Source organism: Myotis yumanensis, unplaced genomic scaffold, assembly GCF_028538775.1.
Source record: "Myotis yumanensis isolate MYYU_CA2020_CCGP unplaced genomic scaffold, mMyoYum1.0.hap1 SCAF_2, whole genome shotgun sequence".
NCBI lineage: Eukaryota > Metazoa > Chordata > Mammalia > Chiroptera > Vespertilionidae > Myotis > Myotis yumanensis.
The window spans coordinates 76,550,728-76,576,532 of NW_027223753.1; the positions used below are offsets into that span (position 1 = coordinate 76,550,728).

The 25,805-nt window shown below is 39.9% G+C and overlaps 1 long non-coding RNA gene across 1 annotated transcript in view; it reads left to right on the forward strand.

The window, feature by feature from the left end:
* The first annotated feature begins 59 nt into the window (after positions 1–59).
* LOC139003593 (uncharacterized) overlaps positions 60–25,805 on the forward strand; it is a 69,784-nt gene continuing 44,038 nt past the window's right edge. The window contains exons 1-2 of the long non-coding RNA XR_011470271.1: positions 60–141; positions 8,431–8,579. This is a non-coding gene — a long non-coding RNA (uncharacterized lncRNA). The remainder of the gene's footprint in view (positions 142–8,430; positions 8,580–25,805) is intronic.

The following is a 25,805-nucleotide window of genomic DNA, read 5'->3' on the forward strand; positions in this document are numbered from 1 at the left end:
TGTTGGATTCCCTTTAGCAAGGATTACGTTTACGTTTCTTCCGGTTGCAGAGGTGAAAGTACAACCTCAGGGCATCGGGTTCTTAGGACCGCAAAAGAGCTAACTTCTGAGCTCTTGCTATGTGTCAGTCACTGTGTTAAGGTAAGGGCTTTACAGACACATCTTCTTCCGATTCATTTATTATTACATCTTTATTTTACAAAAGAGAAAAACGGAAGTTTAAGTGCTTGCCCAAAGTTACTGCCAAGGTAATGGCTGACCTCTGTGATGAATCCAGCTTTCCTGGCTCCCAAAGAATCTGCTCTTTTCATTGTATTTTCTAGCTTCCTCAACCTTTTGTGAAAAGAGGTTAATAATCAGCGGTTCTCAACCCGTGGGTCGCGACCCCTTTGGCGGTGGAACGACCCTTTCACAGGGGTCGCCTAAGACCATCCTGCATATCAGATATTTACATGACGATTCATAACAGTAGCAACATTACAGTTATGAAGTAGAAACGAAAATAATTTTATGGTTGGGGGTCACCACAACATGAGGAACTGTATTTAAAGGGCCACTGGATAGAGAAAGAACGATGGTAGATTAAATTTTAATATAGGTCATTTAACACCAAGCAAGCTTTTTTTTGTTTTTTGTTTTTTAATGTTTAGGAGGCAGTTTAGCAGCCAAACTGTAAGGCAGTTTAGCACAAAAAGAGAACGTTCATGGAGTATACTGATTCTGACCTGGTGGTCTTACATGCCTTACATCACTTTATATTCTTTCCCCAAGACACTGTATTTGACCTTCTGTTCCCCAGAAGAGCGTCTCTACTTCAAAATGTGGAGCCCATGAGCCATAAACAGAAAGTCAGGCCCTGGCTGGTTTGGCTCAGTAGATAGAGTGTCAGCCTGCAGACTGAAGGGTCCCAGGTTCAATTCTGGTCAAGGGCACATGCCTGGGATGCGGGTTCATCCCCAATAAGGAGCATGCAGGAGGCAGCCTAACAATGATTCTATCTCATCATTGATGTTTCTATCTCTCCCTCTCCCTTCCTCTCTGAAATCAATAAAAATATATTTTAAAAAAAAGAAAGTCAGAAATCTTGAGTTTTATGTCTGACTCTGGGTTTCACAGTGATTTGGAGTAATTGCCTTATTTTATAAATGTCTTTTCCTAGTGCAATTTCCTCGAATTAAAGTGTCACCCTTTGCTCATGAAAGAATCTGAACTGTGACCTGGGAGCCACTGCAATCCACCCAGTGAATTATCAATAATAATAAAAGGGTAATACGCTAATTAGACTGGACGTCCTTCAGGACGAAGCCAGGGCTGCGAGGGAAGCTGGATCCCGGGTGCCAGAAAGAAGCCAGTGCTGGCAGCCGGGGGAAGGAAGGCCTACTTTTGCACGAATTTCATGCACTGGGCCTCTAGTAATTGTATGTTTACATTGCCCCATCTCTTTTACTAGGCCAAAAGTAGTCCTTGGGTTATCTTCTTGGTTATAATCCCACTGCCTAGAACATAATCTTGCACCTAATAGCCACTCAATAAACATAGGAATGAACGAATAACTCTACCCCTTTTCCCCAAGATCTAGTTAAATTCAACTAAAGAAATTTTATTGAGTGCATACCACATGACTTCAAACACTGCTGGATGCTAGAGCTAGAAAGGAAAAAGACCACTCCCACCATTATTTCAGCCTACTTTAAAAAAATAGTTTGAGTAGAGAATAGCAATCATCATGGAAGATGAATGCAGATCTGCAGATCACAAAAAGGAGGTTCCTCCTCTTGCATAAAGAGATCAAGACTTCCCACATTGATAAAGTAAGGGAAATAGATGAAGGTATTCCAGGCTGGGAAGACAATGAGAGAAAATGCATAGAGGCCAGAAACTGTAAACTATTGTACATCATAAAAGCAAGCAGGGTAAAGTTGGTAGAGAAGGCTAGAGAGGGAAAGTACAAGGACCAAATTAAGGTGAGCCTTGTTGGCTACAATGGAGACATTAGACCTAATTCTGGATGTACTAGGTAGCATAAAAGTGACTGAGCAAATTCTTCTCTCAGGAGAGTGTGTTGAGGACCAAACATCAAACATGAAGAAATATTAAAAGCCTATATGAGGACTCTATTACTAAGCAGATCCTATTGTGAGGGTAATGACATGTTGCATGGGAAGTAGTGGTTTTACCTGAAATGGAGAGAGAAAGAAAATTGCCATGACTGATGTACCATATGAGGATCAAATGCAAAATCACTAACTTGCTGAGTGTCCAACTGAGTGAAATTGGGTTGCTTATTTTCCTAAGAATCCAAGTTTTGTATATATGTGTGTTTTTGTGGGACTGCTTCGTAAACTGAACAATTTTCTTTGGGAAGAGGGTTGTTATAGTTACCATTAGAGTCACATTCTGTGGGGTTTTGGTGGCTCACTAATCTGAATTAGAATTGTCCACTCACCAGCCCAATGTAAGACCACCCAGGTGACCTTCCGTGGTTTGCACTAAATTTTAGCAATAGGCTATTGAAGATAGCTAATGGGAGATTGTATGTCACCAATCCAAATGTTTCACAATGTGGCTTGGGATCCAAAAGAAATGAACTTGAGGCCTCATTATTTTCAGAGATTTTATAAGAATCAACAAGAGAATTGAATATTTTTTTATGTACTTTATGTTCATTTTTAACCTTTCCAAGCAAATTAAAGTATATGAACACACACACACACACACACACACACACACACACACACACCTATATGAGGAATGGGAAATGGGAAGGGATGACAGAAGAGATACTGAGGAGATAAAATTATCAAGACTTAGTGAGTGATAGGTGCCAAAGAAAATGATACAAAGATGTTTCCAAGTTTTTGGATAAAGTAACTAACTCCAATACCTCTGGTGAAATCTGCCTAGTTAAGGACTTATAATCTGAATCATTTGAAAAGCCTGTGACCCTCCCTCAAAGAATTTGTATAGCAGATATGCTCACAATTAACAAAATGACGTTTGTGCTAGATTATTCTTTGAAACTGCCGGAAATAGCAAGACTGGGAACCCTCTCTAGCTTCTCACTAAGGGTATATAGTACATACTATAAAGATATTTATGGTATGTACTAGATAGCTCTTTAAAAAGAACATTTAATGTGCTGTCAAAGAAAGTTGCAACATTATGTATACAGTGTATGAATATAGTTATTGAAGATAGATAGGTAGATGATAGATAGATAGATAGATAGATAGATAGATAGATAGTTTATCTGGTAGAATATATAAGTAACTGGTAATGGGGTTGTCTTTAGGAAAAGGAGCTGAGTGGCTAAAATAAGATTTATTTTTTTCTATATATCATTTTGTATTTTTTATTTTCGTACAATACAAATGTATTATTTATTCAAAAAGTAAATGGGTACATTTTATAAATCAAGTTAAAATGGCATTTGATAATTTATAAATTACTGGTTTACCTGGCACATTGTAGTGATGAAATTTAATTTTCCCTATATGAATATTTAAGTTTTAAAGCTTTTTTACTGTGGTAAGATATACATAACATGACATTTACCACTGTAATCATTTCTAAGTATACAGTTTAATAGCATCGAGCACATTCACAGTTTTTTGGTGCCCCCATCACCACCATTCATCTCCTGAACTTTGTCACCTCCAAAACTGAAACTCTGTACTCATTAAACAACCGCTCCTCCCCTCTCCACCCAACCTCTGGCAACCACCATTCTGCTTTCTGTCTGTATGAATTTGACCGTTCTAGGTACCTCTTACAATATTTGTCCTTTTTAGCTTTTTTTTTTTCATAATGCCTTCAAGGTTCATTCATGTTGTAGCATGTCAGAATTTCCTTCCTTTTGAAGCTGAATAATATTCTATTGTATGTTTATGCCACATTTTGTTTATAAATTTTAAGTCTTTATGCTTTGTCTCTCAAATTATATTGTAAACTTCACAAGAATAGACATTCCATATTGTTAAGGCTTTTTAGCCCATAATATAATATTAAATGTTTTATAAATGTTTGGTGCTAGACAAACAAATTGGTATATACTATTAAAAATGCAAGTGAATCTAGAAAATAATAGTAACAGTTAACTTTTTTGAGAACTTATAAATGTGTCAGTAGCTATATTAAGCCCTCTATGTGAATTCTCAAATGTATTCATCATAATTATTCTCTTATCTGATAAGTTAGGAGTACTATTGTTATTCTGTCGTTATCCTTTTTTTTTTTTTTTTTTACTGAGTCATAGGCAGTCTGAGTTCATTTAAATCATTTTTAAATCATTTTTTATTTGTCAATTACAGTTGACATACAATATTATATTAGTTTCAGATGTACACCTCAGTGATTAGACAGTATATAACTTATTAAGTGATCATCCTGATAACTCTTGTAGCCATCGGACACTATACTTAGTTATTAGAATATTACTGACTATATTCCCTATGCTGTACTTTACATCCCCGTGACTGTTTGGTAATAACCTATTTGTACTTCTTAATCGCTTCACCTTACTCACCCATCCCCCACCCCCCTCCCATCTGGCAGCCTTCAAAATGTTCTTTGTATCTATAAGTCCGTTTCTGTTCTGCTTGTTCATAATTTTCATGTTTTCTTTTTCTTTTTAAACCCTTTAACATTTCATGTAATGCTGGTTTGGTGGTGATGAACTCCTTTCGCTTTTCCTTGTCTGTGAAGCTCTTCATCTGACCAATTCTAAATGAGAACTTTGCTGGATAGAGTAATCTTGGTTGTAGGTTCTTTCCATCACTTTGAATATTTATTGTCAATCCTTTCTGGCCTGAAAAGTTTCTGTTGAGAAATCAGCTGATTGTCTTATGGGAGCTCTCTTGTAGGTAACTGCTTTTCTCTTGCTGCTTTTTAGATTTTGTCTTTATCTTTAATGTTTTGCATTTTAATTATGATATGTCTTGGTGTGGGCCTCTTTGGCTTCATCTTGTGTGGGACTCTCTGTGCTTCCTAGACTTGTATGTCTACTTCCTTCATCAGTTTAGGGAAGTTTTCTGTCATTATTTTTTCAAATACTAGTAGGTTTTCAATTTCTTGCTTTCTCTCTTCCCTTCTGGCACATCCGTGATGTGAATGTTGGTATGCTTGAAGTTGTCCCAGAGGCTCCTTACACTATCTTCATTTTTTGGATTCTTTTTTTCTTCTTGCTGTTCTGATTGGGTGACTTTTTCTTCCTTATATTCCAAATTGCTGATTCGATTCTCAGCTTTATCTACTCTACTGTTTATTCCCTGTAAATTATTCTTCGTTTCAGTTAGTGTACCCTTCGTTACTGACTGGTTCTTTTTTTATGGTTTCCATGTCCTTTTTTATACTATTGATGTTTTCACTAAGTTCACTGAGCATCCTATAACCAGTGTTCTGAACTCTGCATCTAGTAGATTGATTGTCTCCATTTGTTTAGTTCTTTTTCTAGAGTTTTCTTCTGTTCTTTCATTTGAGTCATGTTTTTTGTCTTGTCATTTTGACAGCCTGCCTCTGTTTGTTTCTATGTATTAGGCAAAGCTGCTATGTCTCCCAGACTTGGTAGAGTGGCCTAATGTAGTAGGTGTTCTGTAAGGTCCAGTGGCATAGCCTTCCCAATCACCCAAGCTGGGCATTTCAGGTGCGCCCTACCTGTGTGGGCTGTGTATACCCTCCTATTGTAGTTAAGCCATGATTGCTTTTGGCACATCAATGGGAGGGATTTATCACCAGCCGATCTGCTACAGACACTGGCAAAGACCACCAACCACCATGGAGAATCAGCTGGTCAGGGACCCATCCTGTGCAGCAGGACTTACTTCAGTGGGGTTCTGGTACCCACTGAGTCTGCCACTTGTGTGTGTAACTTGTGGAGGTGGTTGGGTGGGGCATCGATGTTGTCTGAAGCTGTACACCAGATACACTGGCTCTAGGACCTCCTGGGAGGTGCAGACCAAGGTCAGCTGCCACCTGTGTTCTGCCCAGGGCCAACTGGCATTAGCTACAAAGTGATCTGCAGATGGCTGCTACTGGTGCTGGGCTTGGAGCTACCCAAGCTGCGAACCAAGGCCGCTGCTAGTGCCAGGCCTGGGGCCATTTAGCAAGAGGTGCAGGACTTGATGAGACCAGATGCTGCTTGTTTGAGAGATTTTAGGAAAATCTGAAGCATAAGCCAAGACAGGCCATTCATATGGAAAAGCCACTAGAAACAGCTTGGGTTGGCCTGCAAGTTGGGTGGGTGAATTCTCAGGGAATCATCTGGGAAGAGTGAACAGTGTGTACCACATTGATGGAAACTCAGATATGGTGCCCACCTGCAGACTCTGGGGGAAAGGCTCAGAAAAGGAGTAATGGCCTCTGCCAGCACTTTTGTCTAGCAGAAAGTTGCCCTCACCCCCCCACACACAGCTCTTGCCCTGATACTAGACAATTCAGTTTCTCCCTGTATGTCCTTGGATCCTTTTATTTTTTTAAAATATATTTTATTGATTTTTTACAGAGAGGAAGGGAGAGGGATAGAGAGTTAGAAACATTGATGAGAGAGAAACATCGATCAGCTGCCTCCTGCACACCCTTTACTGGGAATGTGCCTGCAACCATGGTACATGCCCTTGACCGAAATCAAACCTGGGACCCTTCAGTCCACAGGCCAACGCTCTATCCACTGAGCCAAACCAGTCAGGGCTCCTTGGATCCTTTTAAACTGCTGCCCCAGCACTGGAGCTCAGATAGAGTGAGTTTGAGTAAGTCCGTTAGTAGGCCTTTTAAGAGGAACTGCCTGGGACTCCAGAAGCCCTCTGTATTCCTCAGCCATAATTCCCACTGGTTTTTATAGCCAGAAGTTATGGGGACTTTTATTCCTGGCAATGGAACCCTGAACTGGGGGGCCTGGTGTGGAGCTGAGACCTTCCTTGCTCCTAATGGAGGACCTCCACAGCTGAGCCAACCAACCCAATCTTTATCCACTACATGTGGATGTGGGACCAGCCCATTCGGCATCTCCACTTGTTCTACCAGTATTGATGTGGCTTCTTCTTTAGTTCCCTAGGACGTCTATTCAGCTAGATTTCAGCTGGTTCTGAATGATGAGGGCTCTGTAGTTTAGTTGTAATTTTGATGTGGTTGTGGGAGGATATGAGTACATTTATCTATATTGCCATCTTGACCAGAAGTAGTTCAGGGTTGTTTTTTGTTTGTTTGTTTTTATCTTTGTTTTAATAATTCTATAGGAATACTTCAGAAGAAAGAAACTGCATGCTTTCATCAAAAGTATGAAAGGGAATTGAAGATAAAGAAAATGTGGAATAAAATCTATAAGCTTTCAGAGTAATTGACTCATTGTTTTATGTTAAACTTTACAATGAAAATTGAAGAGAAATTGTAGACAATAATGAAGTTAGAGAATTCTTATTATCTCAGCCACTGACCAAAAACAAAAGAATAAAATATGAAAAGTATAAACATTTAGGAACATATATTTTAGATTTAGCATATTATGACCTGAGCAATTAGCAAAGTGCTTATAAATTTGTACCAATTGGTATCTTTTTATGAGAAATAAACTAGGCAATTCACTTAAAAAATGATAAGAAGTATACATGGAATTTTCTGTATAGAATATTAGGGAAGTTTAGTGGGATCAAATTTAAAATGGATTAATCTATTTCTTATATAAGAAATAAAAGTGTAAATAATAAGTGTTCTCAATTTTTAAAGTTCAACAAGTCACCATGTATTATTCAGATATAACATTATTTATGTTAGCTTACCATTGCATGTGACAGAAAGTTAATTGTATTTTCTCAAGCAAAAGGATGAGGGGGCATATGATAGTTAATGCTAGACCACAGGACTTTGTTTGGGAATGATGAATTTAGTGTCAGAGTAAATCCCAAGCTGGACACCATACAACTAAAGCAGTTTTTTAGAAATATTTTTCAGGTATTGATTTTCATAAAGTATTGAAGCTAAGGAAATAACTTAGGATATTATCACAGTACTCTAAATCTAAAGCCAAGAAAGAAGATGGGTGACCAAAGAGATAGGGGAAAAGGAAGGGATACAAGAACTATGTCAAAAGAAAATCTGCCCCAAATAGGTGAACACTTCAAAACAGAGGATAGAAAGGAAGGATACTGATGTTCTTAATAAATTGGAGAAAAATCTTATAAAAACATGAAGTGCAATAAGTTAACCGTCTGTTGCCTTGGAACTAATGCTACATTTTCTTTATGGAATCTGACCACTAGGGGTCAGAGTGCTATACTTCTAATATCAGCTATACAATTCTACAAATTTACACTAATTGGTTTGGCTCAATTCTATAATTAATTTCATGTTTTACTCCTCCCACTCTCAGTATAAGTGGTTTGGGGATTGTGCCTGTGGTCCAAGCTATAGTAATGAGAGTCCCTCATTCCTTTGCCACAGTGCAACCTCCATCAGGCCAGAGTGAATTCTGGGCTTACTCAACCTAAAGAATCTGTGCTGGAGCTTCTGGGTCTACCATGTGGAGAACACCTGCCTGAGACCCAAGCCATTTCAAGGAAGGTCGAGTTGAGCAAAAATGAAAGAAATCAGTAAGTTCTTAAGACAGCTGTAAGTCCCCTACATGCCTGGAGTTAGGTTTACTTCTGAGCTGTTCAGTTTTGTAACAAGTAAATTCCCTCCCCACCCCTCCTCTTTTAATCCTTAAGCTAATTTGAGTGGTTTTGTTTCACTTGTCACCAAAATAGTCCTGGCTAAACTTCTTATTTTTACACATTTTCTTGACTTTTAAACAAAAAATTTGTATCTGTTATCTAACTACCTGGTTGCTCATAAGTATCTGTGGGAAAGAGACATATGATGTTTTCTCTGTCCTTCAGTAATATATCAATCAAATAAACTTTTGAGTCATATCATAACATATTTTTAAGTGTATACAGTGTGCCAAGGACTGTATTAATGCTCAGAAAAAAGACTAATATCTCTGCCCTCTTAAGAGTTTATGTGCTAGCAATAAGCAGGTATATAATATTGTTTATAGAGATCAACAATATACAATACATATGATACAAGTAAAAATTCTATTTTGCATTCAAAGATGATAAAAAAAAATGGCCAAAAATTGCAGCAGATTAAGAAGAACCAAGATAAGGGCTTGTAATTTGTAAAGATAGTGGTCACTCACTGGGAGAAAGACCCTTAAGCAAAAGCTTGAAAAAGAAAGGGAGGTTAGCTAAGTAACGTGTGGGGCAAGAAAGGAAATTCAGGAAAAAGGGAACAGCCAGTAGAAAGGCTCTAAGGGAGGAGCAGCTTGGCATGGTCAAGAGAAAGCAGGAAGATCAAAGTGGTTGGAATGGAATGAGTAATAAGAAAGGAGGTCAGATATTAACAAAACCAGATTGTATATGGCTCCTGGGCCATAGTCAGAACTTTCGCCTTTACTCTGAAAGAAATGGGAGCCAATGGAGTGTTACTAGAAGAGGAATGGATCAAGAAGTTCAGTTAAAAAGCTTTTGTAATAATCCAGGCAAGCACTTATGGTATCCTGGACTAGTGAGGTTACAGTAGAGGTGATAAGAAATGGTTAGATTTTGGATGTATTTAAAGACACTCATAAAATTTCCTGTAGAATGTATTTAAGATATGAGGAGGGGGCAAAAAAGAGAAATGAAGGGTAATTTCAAAGATTTTGGCCTGGATACAAGAAGAATGAAATTGCCATCAGTGGAGATGGAGTAGATTGATAAAAGAGAGATAAAGAATTTGGGTATTTTTTTTTACTTTTTATTCTTTTTAAAATAATGTTAGATTTTTTTAAGTTTAAAAAATGTTCCAGTTAACTCGTGTGTAACTTTCACCGAGCTCCTTCAGATGATAACATTTTACAAAGCCAAAGTATAATTATAAACCAGGAAATTAACATTGATATGATGCTACTAACTGTCCCAATCTAGGACAGTTTCTCCTCCTTTCTTTGTCTTTCATTTGACATTTTTTAAGAATACGGATCAGTTATTTTATAAAATTTCCCTCAATTGAGTTGGCCATGGTTATAAATTTTTGGCTATACTTCTACAGAAGTGATGCCATTATATTAAGGAGGCACGTGATGTTGATATGTCTCATTACCATTGATGTACTTGGAACACTGTCTCTCCAAGGTAAAGTTATGATTTTTCTGTTTGTTATTAGTGAGAGTCTTGTGGGACGATACTTTGAGATTATATAAGTTTCTTGTTTCTCAGCATGTATTTACCCACTAATTTTGGCACCTATTAATGACGCTTGTAGGCAACAATAATTACTGTGCTGTTTGCCAAACAGTAATTTTCTCATTTCTATTATTTCTTCTACCTTATTATTAGACTAGAGGCCCATTGCAGGAAGATTCCTGCAAGAATAGGGCTTCCTGCGGCTGGAGCAAAGCAGAGAAGGGAGTGAAACCCGCTGAGATGGGTTTCCCCTCCCGCTCCCAGCCACTCCGGCTGGGTTTCCCCTCCCGCCTCCCGCCTCCCGCCTCCACAGCCTTGGCTCCGTTCCTGTCTCCACCACCTCTACTTAGCTCCCTTCTGTAGCGCGTCACTTCCATGTTGTCTTCAGACTTCGCTCCCAGCTGGTATATGCAAATTAACCGCCATCTTTGTTGGCGGTTAATTTGCATATCATGCTGATTAGCCAATGGGAGGCATAGCGAAGGTATGGTCAATTACCATGTTTGTCTATTATTAGGTAGGATGAGCTGTCCCTTCTCATCATTTATTTATCTGTCCAGTAATTTATGTTATTATGGATATTTATTTCATTCTGTGGCTTATATTTCACTAGTACATGATTTTGATGTTCACATTATTCCAGATTTGGTCATTGACCTTCAGGTTTGCTTCTGTGTTCTTTTGACGTGTCTCTCCCCCCCACCCCCTTCCTTTTATTTATTTATTTATTTATTTGTATTTAGCACTTTCTTATTTTCTGGAACCACAAGATGCTCCTGGCTCATCTTATATTTTCTCTATTCCATGCCTGGAATCAGCCAGTTCTCCAAGGAGTTATGGTTCCTTTTAGTGGGAAATGGTATTTAGAAAACAAGATATGAGCACTAGATGTGCTCATTGCTACTGGGTGTCATTGCTTCAGGAACTCAGTTTTAAACCTGTTAAACTTGAGATGTCTAGTTAAACTTGATAATGTTGCACATTATCCCAAATTAACATACGATGGGATTGTTAATTTGGCAGCTAGATTTTATGAATCTAAAGTTTAGCTGGAGAGTTGGGAATGAAGATTTAAATTTGTGAGTCATTGGCATAAAGGTGATATTTAAAGCCAAAACACTAGATGAAATTAGTTCTGGAATGAATATATATAGTGAAGAGAACCAAAGACTGAGGCCTACGGTACTCCAATATCAAGATGAAGGAGAGAGGAAGAGCTGGCAAATAAAACTGAGAAGAAGCAACCAGTAAGGTAGGAAAAAGAGTAAGAATGTGGTATCCCAAATGCCAAATGCTAAAAGTATATCACAGAGGAGAGAGTGATCAATTGTGTCAAATTATGCTTACACGTCAAGTAAAATGAAGTCTGAGAATTAATCATTGGATTGAGCAACTTGAAAGAGTTCTTTTGGAGGAATGGTGTGAGTAAAAGTTGAATGAAGTTGGTTAGGGTGAAGAAGGGACAAGAACTGGAGATAGCACATACATACAGATAACTCTTTGAAGATTTACTGCAAAGAGTAGCAGAGATATGGGACTATAACAATGGAGAATGTGGTTCAAAAATATGGAATATTTTTAAAGATAGAAACAAGAGCATGTTTATATTATAAATAAGAACACAATCCCTTGGAGATGGGGAAATTGTCGATAAAGTACAGAGGAAACTATTAAAGTGATATTCCTGAGAAAGGACAGTGACTATTTTCTAAGCATTATATCACAGTGTCTGAGATGTAAATATTTGGAGAATAAATCAAGGTTGTCCACCTAGTTTAAAAACTCAAGTACATTGGGCTGATATTTTAAAAATCAAATGTAAAGAAATGTTAGTTTTTTTAAACTAGAGCTTTCTAATAAGACATTAGCAGTGACTATCAAGAGTCAACTAAAATATTATACTGGAAATATATTTCACTGGCAAGTATCAGAATATGATCACTGACAGGGAGGTGTGCAAAAATCCTTTTTATCTTTTGTCTTTTTTAACCATAGAACACTAGTGGCTTTTGATTTTTAAAAAAAAAAAAAAGAAGAAGAAGAAAGAAAGCATTTATTAAATGCTCTCTATTAGCCTCATCTCTCATTGGCTTCTTTCCAAACATTTTCTTACAAGTGATAAATCTGTGGGAGAAATTTAGACATTTGCAATTCCACTGAGAGCAAATTTCTTTGAGAGTGAGTAGTGGAAATAACAAAGGCCTGAGAGGGCTTTAGTCAGAAACTCTGTCAGAGAAAAGAACAATCCTTGCAGGCTGATTTCATGAGAACATACTTTCTGAAGCTACAGAGAAACCAGGTTACACTACAACAGGTAGGAGGGGAGGAAGGTATTCAGTTTTGGCTTATTTGATTCATTTGGTTATTCCAGATTTCCCAAAGACCATCTTTGGGGTTGCTGCCCATTCAATAGGAGAGTAAGAGCAGAGCCCAAAGGAAAAAGCAACTAGGACAAAATAAAGAAAACAAAACTTTTTATCCTTATTCTTTGTTGTGTTGTTATATTTACCTTCTATAATTTCTCAGTAAATGGTTTATAAGAGGCAGAAAAAAATGTATAGTATAAAGGCACTCAGTGAATAATTATAGCATTTTCTAAGCATATATTTAACTATGTTACATATCAATATGGGTAGAATTCATATCCTAAATGAATTTGCCCAAAGCAAAACTGTACTCCCTGACGTTCATTTGTTTTTACATAATTATGATATATTACTAAACAAATGACACACATAAGTTTATTTAATTGACTGTTGATTACCTTGGCTAATGGAAGAAAACAATGGTGTGGTTAATCCAAAAAAGTCTAAAGTCATTTATATTTGACTTTGGAAAAATATTGTTTGGTATTTAACAAGGAATGAGGATATTTTTAACATTCTAAGGTGTTTTTTATAAACTTCAAATAAAGCAATGAAAACATATTGAGTGAAAACTTATTCATTCTGGCCTTGCAATAGATGATAATTAACCACCAGAAAATTTCTCAGCTTCCTTATCTATCATTTAGCAACTATTTCAGGTAGTCATTGTTTTTCATTACCTAGAAGAATCTACTCTAATTTTATGTGGTTCAGGTTGCCATGGACTACTTCAGCCTCTACATGTGAGCATCTAACTAAGACCAGTTCAATCAGAACCTAGTATTCCTCTGACCACAGTACTGGATTTCATGAGTTACATATAACTTGGGGAAGCCCCATTGTCATATCCTATCCTACTGGCAACAACTCTGGGTCCTCAGCTGCCATTTCTGTGAAATATGACCATGCCCTTACCAGTGGTCGGCAAACCGCGGCTCGCGAGCCACATGTGGCTCTTTGGCCCCTTGAGTGTGGCTCTTCCACAAAATACCATGTGCGGATGTGCACGTACAGTGCAATTGAAACTTTGTGGCCCATGTGCAGAAGTTGGTATTTTGTGGAAGAGCCACACTCAGGGGCCAAAGAGCCGCATGTGGCTCGCGAGCCGCAGTTTGCCGACCACTGCCTTAGGCCCAAGTTGATTGATCTAGAATTGAGCCCTAACTAAAATTGGGCCAATCAGAGCTCTTTCCCCATGATTTCAAAATTTGGACTAAGGAAGTCCAATATCAGTTTTGACATTTCTCTAACAGAGGAGTTATATATTATTGACCTTCTTGTGACTGTAGGAGAAAAGAAAGCTGTTCTAGATAAAGAGAATGAGAGAAAAAAGAAGCAGTCAGACAGAGAGGAGCAGAAAGAAAAATGAGGAGGGAAGTCCCATTCTGGTCCCGTAGAGGCCAAGCTACATTCTTAACCTTGGTTTTCTGAGGGTACAAATTTGGATCATCATGCTAATTTCTTTCGTTGAAGCTAGCTCCAGCTGGTTCTCATTATCAATCAAGAAACTTTACCAATTCTGCAGCCCCTAAAGGTAGTAGCAGAGAAGAGAGATGAATATAATGATCCAGGGTTGGGAATTTGTGGGACAGATAAAGTAGAAAGACAAGAGGGGAAGGAAATTAAAGGTACCAGTGAGAACAAAGTTGAAGTAGCTGAAATGAGGGTCAAATTAAAGAAAGAGAAACCAAAATGGGATAAGCCCAACTAGAACTAGGGAAAGAGCTGAGGGGCTGGAGGGCAGGATTAGATGAGTTTGCTACTCTGTGGGAGTCAGGAATTGAGAGGAAGGATGTGGCCTGAGAGAGAGATATCAAAGATAGAAGAGTCCAAAGTTGTAACAAGCTCTAGGATGTGGCCAGGAGAGAGGGCTGTTGAAAGGAAGTAAGAGTTAGAGTGGAGATTAAGGAACTCTGACACTAAGAAATGGAATGGATAATTTACCTAGGAAAGTGGCAGAAGTTAGGTAGAAAAGAACCAAGTGACACGTGAACCCAGTATCAAAACCCCAGTGTATATGTGTTTGTTAGAAATACAGGAATTGCAAGAATCAAAGTTATATTGGAGGTTTTTGTTCTCCAGTGTCAATATGAGAAACTGAGGGGATGAAATATTGTATTAAAGGTCCTAACATCTTCAAATATAGAATTAATTGATATTTATAATAAATTAAATGAGGTAGAGGATCTCTATAGTAAAATGTTCTCGAGGCCATCAGTTATGCTAAAAACAGAAATAAATAACAAAAATATGAAACATAAAAACCTAATTACATGAAAACAATTTTAATTCTTCTAAATAATAGACTTATCAAGGAGACTTATCAAGGATAAAATTAAGAACATAATAAAAGTCTATTAAAATAATAAAGTACTTCTCAGAAACCTTGAAATGCAGGAAAACTCATCTTAGAAGAAAATATATGCTCATAAATCATTTTACTACTAATTGACAATTAATTAAATAAACATTCAATTTCAGATCATAGAAAAGAGAAATTTTAAATCCTGAGTGAAAATACACTAAAAGCATAATAAAGCTAATTAGAAATTTAAAATACACTTGAAAATTACATCAAAAGCTGCTTTCTAAAGAGACTAATATAATGAACAAATGCCACATATAACACAGTAAAAAAAAAACAGTAAATAGAAAAAAGAATGCAGATACAGTAAGCAAATCAAAATGAATATAAAATTATAGAGAAAATATTATAAAAGAATTTTTAATAGAAATCAGGCAATGTTTATAAAAATTATTTTTAAAGATACTTGAAAACAATCCTCCAAAATCTTTCAGCTAGTATATAGTTACACTTTGGTACATGCACACAATGAAATATTATTCAGCAAGAAAAACAAACAAACTCTTTAACACATGTGAAAATGCGCTGCATGAAAAATATCAGACTTAAATGCCTTTGTACGACATTGTGGAAAAGGTAAAACTATGGGGGCAGCCCTAACCAGTTTGGCTTAGTGGCTGGAGCGTAGGCCTGCGGACTAAAGGGTCCCAGGTTCGATTCCAGTCAAGGGCATGTACCTTGGTTGTGGGCACATCCCCAGTAGGGGGTGTGCAGGAGGCAGCTGATCGATGTTTCTCTCTCAATGATGTTTCTAACTCTCTATCCCTCTCCCTTCCTCTGAGTAAAAAATCAATAAAATATATTTTTTTAAAAAACTATGGGGCAGAAAACAGACTATTAATTGACAGGAACAGGGTGGGGAAGGCTGTCTATAGTGGGACATGAGGGAACATTTTTGGTGTTAAAATGTTCTGTATTTTGATTGTGGTGGCTGTTACACGATTCTGTGTATTTATCAAAACTCAGAATTGTGCATTAGAGGTAAATTTTATTCTATGTATATTGTACCTCAATAAACCTGGCTTTTAAAAAGTAATAATTGCCCTACCCAGTGTGTCTCAGTGATTAGAGCATCAGGCCAAGCACCAAAGGGTCACCGGTTCGATTCCCAGTCAAGGGCACGTACCTGGGTTGCAGCCCTAGTCAGGGCACATGCAGGAAGCAACCAAACGATGTGTCTCCTTCACATCAATCTTCCTTTCTCTTTCTCTCTCCTCCTCCCTCCCCTCCCTCCTCTCCCTCCCCTCCCTCCCTTTCCTCTCTTTTGCTCTCTCTAAGTATCAATGGAAAAAATATCCTCATGTGAGGATTATAAAAAAAGACTTAAGTTGTGAAACCATAAAAATTATAGAAGAAAACATAGGCAGTAAAATCTCACATAGCAGAATTTTCACCAATATATCTCCTAGGGCAAAAGAAACAAAGGAAAAAATAAATGGGACTACATCAAAAAAAAAAAAAAAAAAAGCTTCTGCACAGCAAAACAAACCACCATCAAAATGAAAAGGGAACCCACTGTATGGGAGAATATACTTGCCAATGATACATCTGATAAGGGATTAATCTCCAAAATACATAAAATTCTCATAGAACTCAACAAAAGGAAAACAAACAATCTAATTTAAAAAATGGGAAAGGACCTTAAAAGACACTTCTCCAAAGAGGACATACAGACATACGAAAAAATGCTCAACATCACTAATCATGAGAGAAATGCAAATTAAAAACACAATGAGATATCACCTCACACCTGTCAGAATGGTTATCATCAATAAATCAACAAAATGCAAGTGCTGTTGAGGATGGGGAGAAAAGAGAACACTAGTTCACTGCTGGTGGGAATGCAGACTGGTGCAGCCACTATGAAAAACAGTATGGAGTTTCCTCAAAAAATGGAACTGCTGTGTGATCCCACTTCTGGAAATATATCCTAAAAACCCCAAAATACAAATCTGAAGGAATAAATCATGCCTATGTTTATAGCAGCATTATTTACAATAGCTAAAATTTGGAAACAGCCCAAGTGCCCATCAATAGATGAATGGATAAAAAAGCTGTGGTACATTTACCTAATGGAATACAATGCAGCTAAAAAAAAAGGATCTCTTACCCTTTGAGACAGCATCGATGGACCTGAAGACTATTATGCTAAGTGAAATAAGCCAATCAGAGAAAGAAAAATATCACATGGTCTCATTTATTTGTGGAATCTAATGAACAACATGAATTGACCAACAAAATAAGACCCAAGGCATGGAAAAGACTGACATATCTCAGGCAACAGAGGGGAGGAGAAGAGATAAACCAAAGAACTTATATACTTACTAGAGGCCCGATGCATGAAATTCATGCAAGAGTAGGCCTTCCTCCCCCCAGCTGCCAGCACTGGTTTCCTCTAGCACCCAGGACCCGGGCTTCCCTCCGGCTGCCAGCAGGCACCTGGGACCTGGGCTTCCCTCACAGCCCTGGCTTCATCCAGAAGGTCATCCAGAAGGACATCTGGAAGGATGTCTGGTCTAATTAGCATATTATGCTTTTATTGTTATAGTCTAGAGGCCTGGTGCACAAAAATTTGTGCACTCAGAGGGTAGGGGGTGTCCCTCAGCCCGGCCTGTGTCCTCTCGCAGTCTGGGGCCCCTCAGGGGATGACCACCTGCTGGCTTAGGCCCGCTCCCCGGGTGATTGGGCCTAAGATGGCAATCAGACATCCCTCTGGTAGCCCAGGAGCCCTTGGGGGATATCCACTTGCCAGCGGGGAGCAGGCCTAAACTGCAGTCGGACATCCTTAGCGCTGCTGAGGAGGTAGGAGAGGCTCCCACCACCACCGCTGTACTGGCAGCCATCAGCCTGGCTGTGGCTGAGCAGAGCTCCTCCCATGTGAGAGCGCCCTGACCACCAGAGGGCAGCTCCTGCATTGAGTGTCTGCCCCCTGGTGGTCAGTGTGTGTCATAGTGACCAGTCATTCCCAGTCCTTCTGCTGTTAGGGTCAGTTTGCATATTACCCTTTTACTATATAGGATAGAGGCCTGGTGCACGGGTGGGAGCCGGCTGGTTTGCCCTGAAGGGTGTTCCGGATCAGGGTGGGGGTCCCCCTTGGGTGCCTGGCCAGCCTGGGTGAGGGGCTGATGGCTGTTTGCAGCTGGCCACACCCTTTTCAGGGTGGGGGTCCCCACTGGGGTGCCTGGCCAGCCTGGATGAGGGGATGATGGCTGTTTGCAGCTGGTCGCACCCCCTTCAGGGTGGGGGTCCCCACTGGGGTGCCTGGCCAGTCTGGGTGAGGGGCTGAGGGCCGTTTTCAGGCTGGTGGGTGACTGAAGCTCCCAACCTCTCCTTTTTTTCTTTTTTTTTATTCTGGGATTTATTTACCTTCTATGGCTGTCAATGGAACTGAGAGCTGGCTTTAGCTCTGAGGCTTGGCTCCAGCTCTGAGACCTCGGCTGCTGAAAGCAGGTATCTGGGTTTGTTTGGCTTCTATAATTGAAACACTGTTGCAACTCCAGCTCTGAGGCCCAGCTGGCTGAAAGCAGGTTTCTGGGGTTTGTTTAGCTTCTATAATTGCAACATTGTTTCTTAGAGTGCAGCTCAGAGGCCTGCAGCGGCAGGTGGGGAACCTTGGCTTCCTCCATCACTGGAGCAAGCAAGCCTCCTGTTTGCTTCAGCTGCCTGGCTGCCGGCCGCCATCTTGGTTGGCAGTTAATTTGCATATCGCCCTGATTAGCCAATGGGAAGCATGTCGGAGGTATGGTTAATTACCATGTTTGTCTATTATTAGATAGGACTAGAGCAGTGATGGCAAACCTATGACATGCGTGTCAGAGGTGACACACGAACTTATTTTTTTGGTTGATTTTTCTTTGTTAAATGGCATTTAAATATATAAAATAAATATCAAAAATATAAGTCTTTGTTTTACTATGGTTGCAAATATCAAAAAATTTTTATATGTGACACAGCACCAGAGTTAAGTTAGGGTTTTTCAAAATGCTGACACACCGAGCTCAAAAGGTTCGCCATCACTGGACTAGAGGCCGAGTGCACAAATTCATGCATGGGTGGGTTCTGGCCGGCCCAGCCCCAATCAGGGCGGATCGGGGCTGGGCCTGTTGGGAAGAGGAGATGGCAGGAGGTTGGGCTCAATCAGGGCTGTGCCGGCTGTGGGGAGGGGCCGAGGGCAGTTAGCCAGTGGGCCCCACCCCCAATTGGGGTGGGGGGGGTGGTGATTGGGGGCAGAACCAGCCATGGGGAAGGCTATTAGTGGTGGGCTGGCTGGCCCCACCCCCAAATGGGGTTGGGGGGCTGATCGGGCATCAGCGGCCAGGTTGGCTGGCAGCCCCACCCCCGATTGGTGTGTGGGGGCGTCCATCAGGGGTGGGCTGGCTGGGGGGAGGGGCTTCAGGAGGTTGGCCAGCCAGCCCCACCCCCTATTAGGGTGGGGTGGGCAATCAGGGGCGGGCAGCTGGGGGGAGGGTCTGTGGGCTGATTGGGGTGGTGGGGGCTATTGAGGTTGGGGCCAGCTGGGGGGAGGGGCTGCAGGAGGTTGGCCAGCCAGCCCTGCCCCCTATTGGGTGGGGGGCAATCAGGGGCAGGGCCGGCCAGGGGGAGGGGCTGTGGGCCAATCGGGGTGGGGCGGGCCAATCGAGGGAAGGGCAGGGGCGGGGGGTTGGCCAGCTGCCCTGCCCTCTATCAGGGTGGGAGAGTCTGATCAGGGGTGAGGCTGGCTGGGGGGAGGGGCCACGGGAGGTTGTCCTGCTGGCCCCACCCCCTGATTGGGCCAGTTTGCTGGCCACAGTGGGTGTCATAACAACCAGTTGTTCCGGTCATTATGGTGTTCTGGTCACTGACTTTTTATATATATAAATATGCGTAGCCATGGACACAGACAATAGTGTGGTGAAGACCTAGCGGGGTAGGGGCAGGGTGGAATAGGGACATCTGTAATACTATCAACAATAAAAAATATATTTTTAAAAATTAATAATGGACAAAATATTAATAATACTAAAAATAACAGGTAAAAAGAGATTTTATAGGAAACTATTACATAATAATACAAATTAAACGGTACAATAGTATGAAAACAAATATAGATGAAAAGGAAAATAGAGAAACCAATGTATTAAAAATACGGTTAATAGTCCATAACTGATTCTTTCTTTTCTTCTTTTCCTTCCCTTCCCTTAACTTGTCTATCCTTCCCCTCCATCCCCCTGCCATTCCTGAACAATTCAGTGAAAAACCACAGACTAAAATGTGAGAACATACAGGGATAAAGCTATTCTGGAAATGGGCCTGGCAATTTCTTAAAAACTAAACATGCCCTTGTCATATGACACATCAGTTATATTCCTGGACATTTATCCTAGAGAACTGACAGTCTGTGTCAGCCGTGGGCAAACTATGGCCCGCGGGCTGGATCCGGCCCATTTGAAATGAATAAAACTAAAAAAAAAAAAAAAAAAAGGACAGTACCCTTTTATGTAATGATGTTTACTTTGAATTTATATTAGTTCACACAAACACTCCATCCATGCTTTTGTTCCGGCCCTCCGGTCCAGTTTAAGAACCCATTGTGGCCCTCGAGTCAAAAAGTTTGCCCACCCCTGGTCTATGTTCACACAAAAACATGTACACAGCTGTTCTCAGCACCTTTATTTGTAAGGTACCACACTGGAAAAAACCAACATGTCCTTCACTAGGTGAGTGGTTAAACTGTGGTACATCCATATGATGGATACTGCTCAGCAGTGGTGCCCAAGCTTAGGATGTCAGAGCCTGAGTTGAGTGAAGAGGATATCAGTATAGGATAGCACCGGTACCAGCTTGGTGCAAAGTATCCGAGCCCAGACAGAGTAAGGCTAGTGTCTGACAAAGAGGAGAGGTTGTAACCGGTATGATGTAGGGTGTCAGATTCCAAGTGGGGTGAGGAGGGTATCTATGACAGGAGGAGTCGTGGAGGATACAATGGGAAATTAGCTACAGATAGGATGATTAAGCAAATATGTTAATATATTGAGGATAACAGGAGCCAAGTTTCTCTCTCTCAAATAAGAGAATTATAAATTGGAAAAGAAAGGAAATAAGAATGAAGCCTGTGGTACTGAATTTGAATTGGAGATATCAGTGTGAACTCACTTTTATTATATAGAAGGAAATATAAATGAAATAGCATATGTATGTGTGTACTTCAATGTGTGGGGAGGGATTATGAGTGTGTATCTGAAGTAAAAAGGGATGTTCAAATCTTAGAATGGATCTCGCTTCAGGCAAAAGAGGATTTAGAGCCTCAAATAATTTCGCCCAGGACCCATCTCTCTCCATCTCTTGACTCCGTCATTCATCTTGATTTCATTTTCATTCTCAGACTCTTCAAGGTATCAAGATGGTTGTCATTAGCTTCCAAGCCAATTTCCAAATTCAAATCCAGGAGAAAAAAGCACTACTTTCTACTCAATCATTTTTTTAAAAAAGCCTCATTGCATGTCATGGGCTCTGACTGGGTCTTGTGCTTACCTTGTAGAATCACTATGGAACAGGGAATGCAGTGCATTGATTTGCTAAGGCAGAGCCACGCCCACTTCTGGAGACCTGGGAGGAATGAGCTCTTTCTAAAGCACCTGGATTGGTTGTGTGGGACAGGATGGTTCCATAGAGGAAAATTGGGCTACTTTTGCTAAAAGAATGATGAATGGGTCCTGGGGAGCAAAATGGATTTTTACTACTCGGTTCTTTCCTTTTGGAAGCTAAACACTCCCACACACCCATTTTCCCATACATATGACTTAAAACATGTTCACTTCCATATTGAAATGCCATAGGCAACCAAAACACAACCACTTATTCTCAAAATAAGATAATTCAGTCTTATCTAGTTGCAACATTGAAATACATGTCTTAATTTATCTGGGTAATTCCACATAATCTAGCAAAACCCAACTTAAATGATCTCTCTCTCTCTCTCTCTCTCTCTCTCTCTCTCTCTCCATGCCAACATAGCCAGTATATAATGGGAGTGGGAATGAGAGAATCAAATTTCCTGGATAGTCAAATCAACTGGTCATCACATGTAGCAGCCAGGAAAGTGCAACCATCAGGTCTGCTCTCAAGAAAGAACATGCCACTCAGCTGTGAAGAGTGCAATTAGCCGACAGCCTCCATGAGCAGCCCCTTCAGGACCTACCCCAGCTTGTCAGCTGAGGTCATGCTCTTCCTGGGCATCCCTGCCAGGCAATCATTAAGCATGACTGGCTTATTCACAACTAGCCATTTCTGTTCAATGCAGGCTACTGTAACTGCACTGTTTGCTAAGGAGCTGTCCATTACACTGACCCAGGCTTTGTAGGGTCTGCATTATCAGCCCAAGGCTTTCCCTACCCAAACCAACTTGCTCCCCCACTTTATCTTTTACAAACATTACTCCCAGTAAGTCTTTTTGTCGGGGAGGGGGACTAGTGTAATGTTGTTGTTTTCCTGTGGCTTCTTCTGCCACTCATACTAAACCTTTTGCACTCCTAACTGCATCAGCATCTGCGTCCCGGTAGCCTGGAACTGGCACAACATGCTATTCCCAGTATCAAAGTACCTGCGGAACAGACTCAGGAACAAAACTGCCATTGTGATCAGCCTGCTTTTGTTACCCAGCCTCCAACAACTCTTCTTTAGGAAAGAGAGGAGTAGGAAAAACATCCAGTAGTCTCCAATCTATAGTATACATCATACACTGCTTGGCAGGACTGGCAAGGTCTCCAACATTGGAAATGGAACAAATTTCTTAATCAGTCAAAATGGTATCTTTTCCTCCATGGCCACATTTAAGGTGGCTATTGCAGAGGATTTCTTCTTCCTGAGGTTACACGTCTTTAGCTACTAATAGCGTGGCAAGAGCTTTCAAGATGAAATAACCATTAGTCTTTGTGTGCCAGACTTAGAGTTTAGTTAGTTCCTGCTGCCATGAAATTCTCTGGGCTAATAACCAAAGCCAGATGACTAGTTGAGCCTAGAACTGAACCTATGGGCTTCTATTTCTTAGCAACAGACTCTGGTGCTCTGTTGTTCTTCAATAACCTTTAGCTTATTGGCCTTCATCTCCACATCTGTCTTGAGTGATTCAAAATTATGTATGGTGCAGGTAGGTGAGGCTAATCGGCTCCAGGCTTGTAGTTCAGCCACATTTTTGTAAATGGTAATTGCCCACTTTGTCAGGCAGCAGTACATTAAGGGGGGTGGTTGGATGGGTCCTATGGGATCAAGAGTGTCTTTAAAATATTGATGCCAGCTCTTAGATTTCAGATTTCAGCCACTTTCAACTTAAGCTCGCCTTTTTGGAGCACCTTATTATGGGCCATAAGAAATAGCCAACACACTCTGAAATTCTGATATTGTTGGACTGTGTTCTCTAACATTCCATTGTTTTGTCAATAAACTGTCTGAGTCCCGAGATGAAATACAGATAGTCATTTGGCCAGCTGTTTTGCACTTCATATTAAGGGTTAAGAGTTACCAGTTTAACAGCCTGGGAAGGTGGGGGGGGGGGGGGGAGTTTTCGGTCTTATTGAAACTACTCTGTTTAAAAAATATATTTTTATTGATTTTTAGAGAGAAAGGAAGGGAGAGGAATAGAGAGATAGAAACATTGATGAAAGATTCATCAGCTCCTCTGGCACGACCTCCATTGGGGATCAAGCCTGCAACCCGGGCATATGCCCTGACCGGAAATTGAACCGGTGACCTCTTGGTTCATGGGTCAACACTCAACCACTGAGCAACACCGGCTGGGCTTATTGAAAGTACTCTTGACTTGGATGATTCTACAATTTAGTGTCTTTTATACTCCAATTCTGGTATGAATTTCTTTTTGTATCATTTAGAACTCCTTTTTAGTTGCAAACAATAGAAACCATAATCCAAATTAGTTTAAATAAAGATGTTATTGGTTTATGTTACTAAAAAGTCTTGTTCAGATGTAGCTTCCATCGAGGCTGGATTAGGGGGAAGGTTAAACAAAAATGTCATCAGAATACCATTTCAATTTCTTGTCTTGAAAAGGTTGGTCTTATTCTCTGGCCCTATAGGGTAACATCATGGCTGTTTATAAAATCATATTCCCATATTCTATTTAATTTTTAAAAAATTTAAGTGTGCCTTTCAGCAATCCTAGCAAAAGTCTTATTTCTTTTTATTAGCTTGCTTAGATTACATAACTGACCCTGAACATATTCACTGTAGCCAGGAAAATGTGATACAGGGTGGGGCAAAAGTAGGTTTACAATTGTGCATTCACAAAAGTTTATTCTTGTGTTATTACTTATTAATTATTGTATTATTTTTCCATATGAACAACTGTAAACCTACTTTTGCTCCTCCCTGTATTATAATTAGCCAAGCTGAGCCACATGAATCCTATTATTTAAGTAACAACTTTATTGAAAAAGTTTATATACCATAAAATTCATCCCACATGAACTCTTTGGAGGTAGGATATGGTATGAACACCATCTGAAGTATCTAGACTGAAAGTTGGGAAGGTGAGGTTTCTCAGAGCAAAATGGGCACTATTATTAAAAGAAGGGTAAATTGCCTGGCCCATGTGACTCAGTTGGTTGAGAGTCATCCCATGCCCCAAGAGGTCACTGATTTGATTCCCCATCAGGGCACATGCCTGGGTTGCAGACTTTATCCCCAGTTGAGGGCATGCAGGAGGCAGCCAATTGATGATTCTCAGCATTTATGTTTCCATCTCTCTCTCTCCCTCACCTTTCCCCCCTCTCTAAAATCAATAAAAACATATATTTTTTTAAAAGGGTAAATAGTGAAGGCTACCAAAAACTGAGTTTAGCTAGTATGAACTAATTTTCTAAGGATCCCACCTGACATACTGAAGCTTTGTACGGTTAACAGGTATTCCTTAGATTATCTCCAAGATGCAGCACTTTATGGGATTTGCCTTAAAATAATTTATTCATTCCTTTTCTACAAATGTTGAAAATGCCTTAAGACCCAGGTTTTTATCCACAACTCTACCTGGCTCTGTGTTTTGTGCATAATTACACAAAAGAAGAATTTCATGGATTTTCTTATTTAAAACTTACTCTGTATATTGGAGTTATTGTGTTAATTCTATAATTCTCCAGCTACATCCTGGGACAGCTCTGTAGCTGATTGGGAAATGGTTGTATCAGTATTTCTCAATCAGAACTCAATGACGCACTGTGGGTTCACAGGTGCACCTGATGTAGGTAAGGATTCAGAGCCCAAAATATGGAATCTCATAGCCCTAGCTCAGTGATGGCGAACCTTTTGAACTCGGCGTGTCAGCATTTTGAAAAACCCTAACTTAACTCTGGTGCCGTGTCACATATAGAAATTTTTTGATATTTGCAGCCATAGTAAAACAAAGACTTACATTTTTGATATTTATTTTATATATTTAAATGCCATTTAACAAAGAAAAATCAACCAAAAAAATGAGTTTGCGTGTCACCTCTGACACGCGTGTCATAGATCGCCATCACTGCCCTAGCTTCAAATTCTAGTTATACCACTTTCTAATTCAGTGAATTTGGGCAAGTCACTTAAACTCCCTAAACTTCAATTTCCTAATTAGAAAATTGAGGTAATATCCCAAATGACTGTTACGGGGATTATAAATGAGATGACATACATATAAGGAGATAGAGGAAATTACATTCTCTTGAATTACTCTTGTGATCTAGAGCATGAGTTTAGAATAAGTGCTTTGATGTCTTTCTTGGGACGAAGACCCTAAGCGACAAGTTCTGTTATCAAAATATACTGCCCTCTAGGAAGGGTGAATCCTGTTAACTGAAGGCCTTTTGTTTTTCTGAATGTTGAGTAGGGTTTGGATATGCAGAGTTTGAT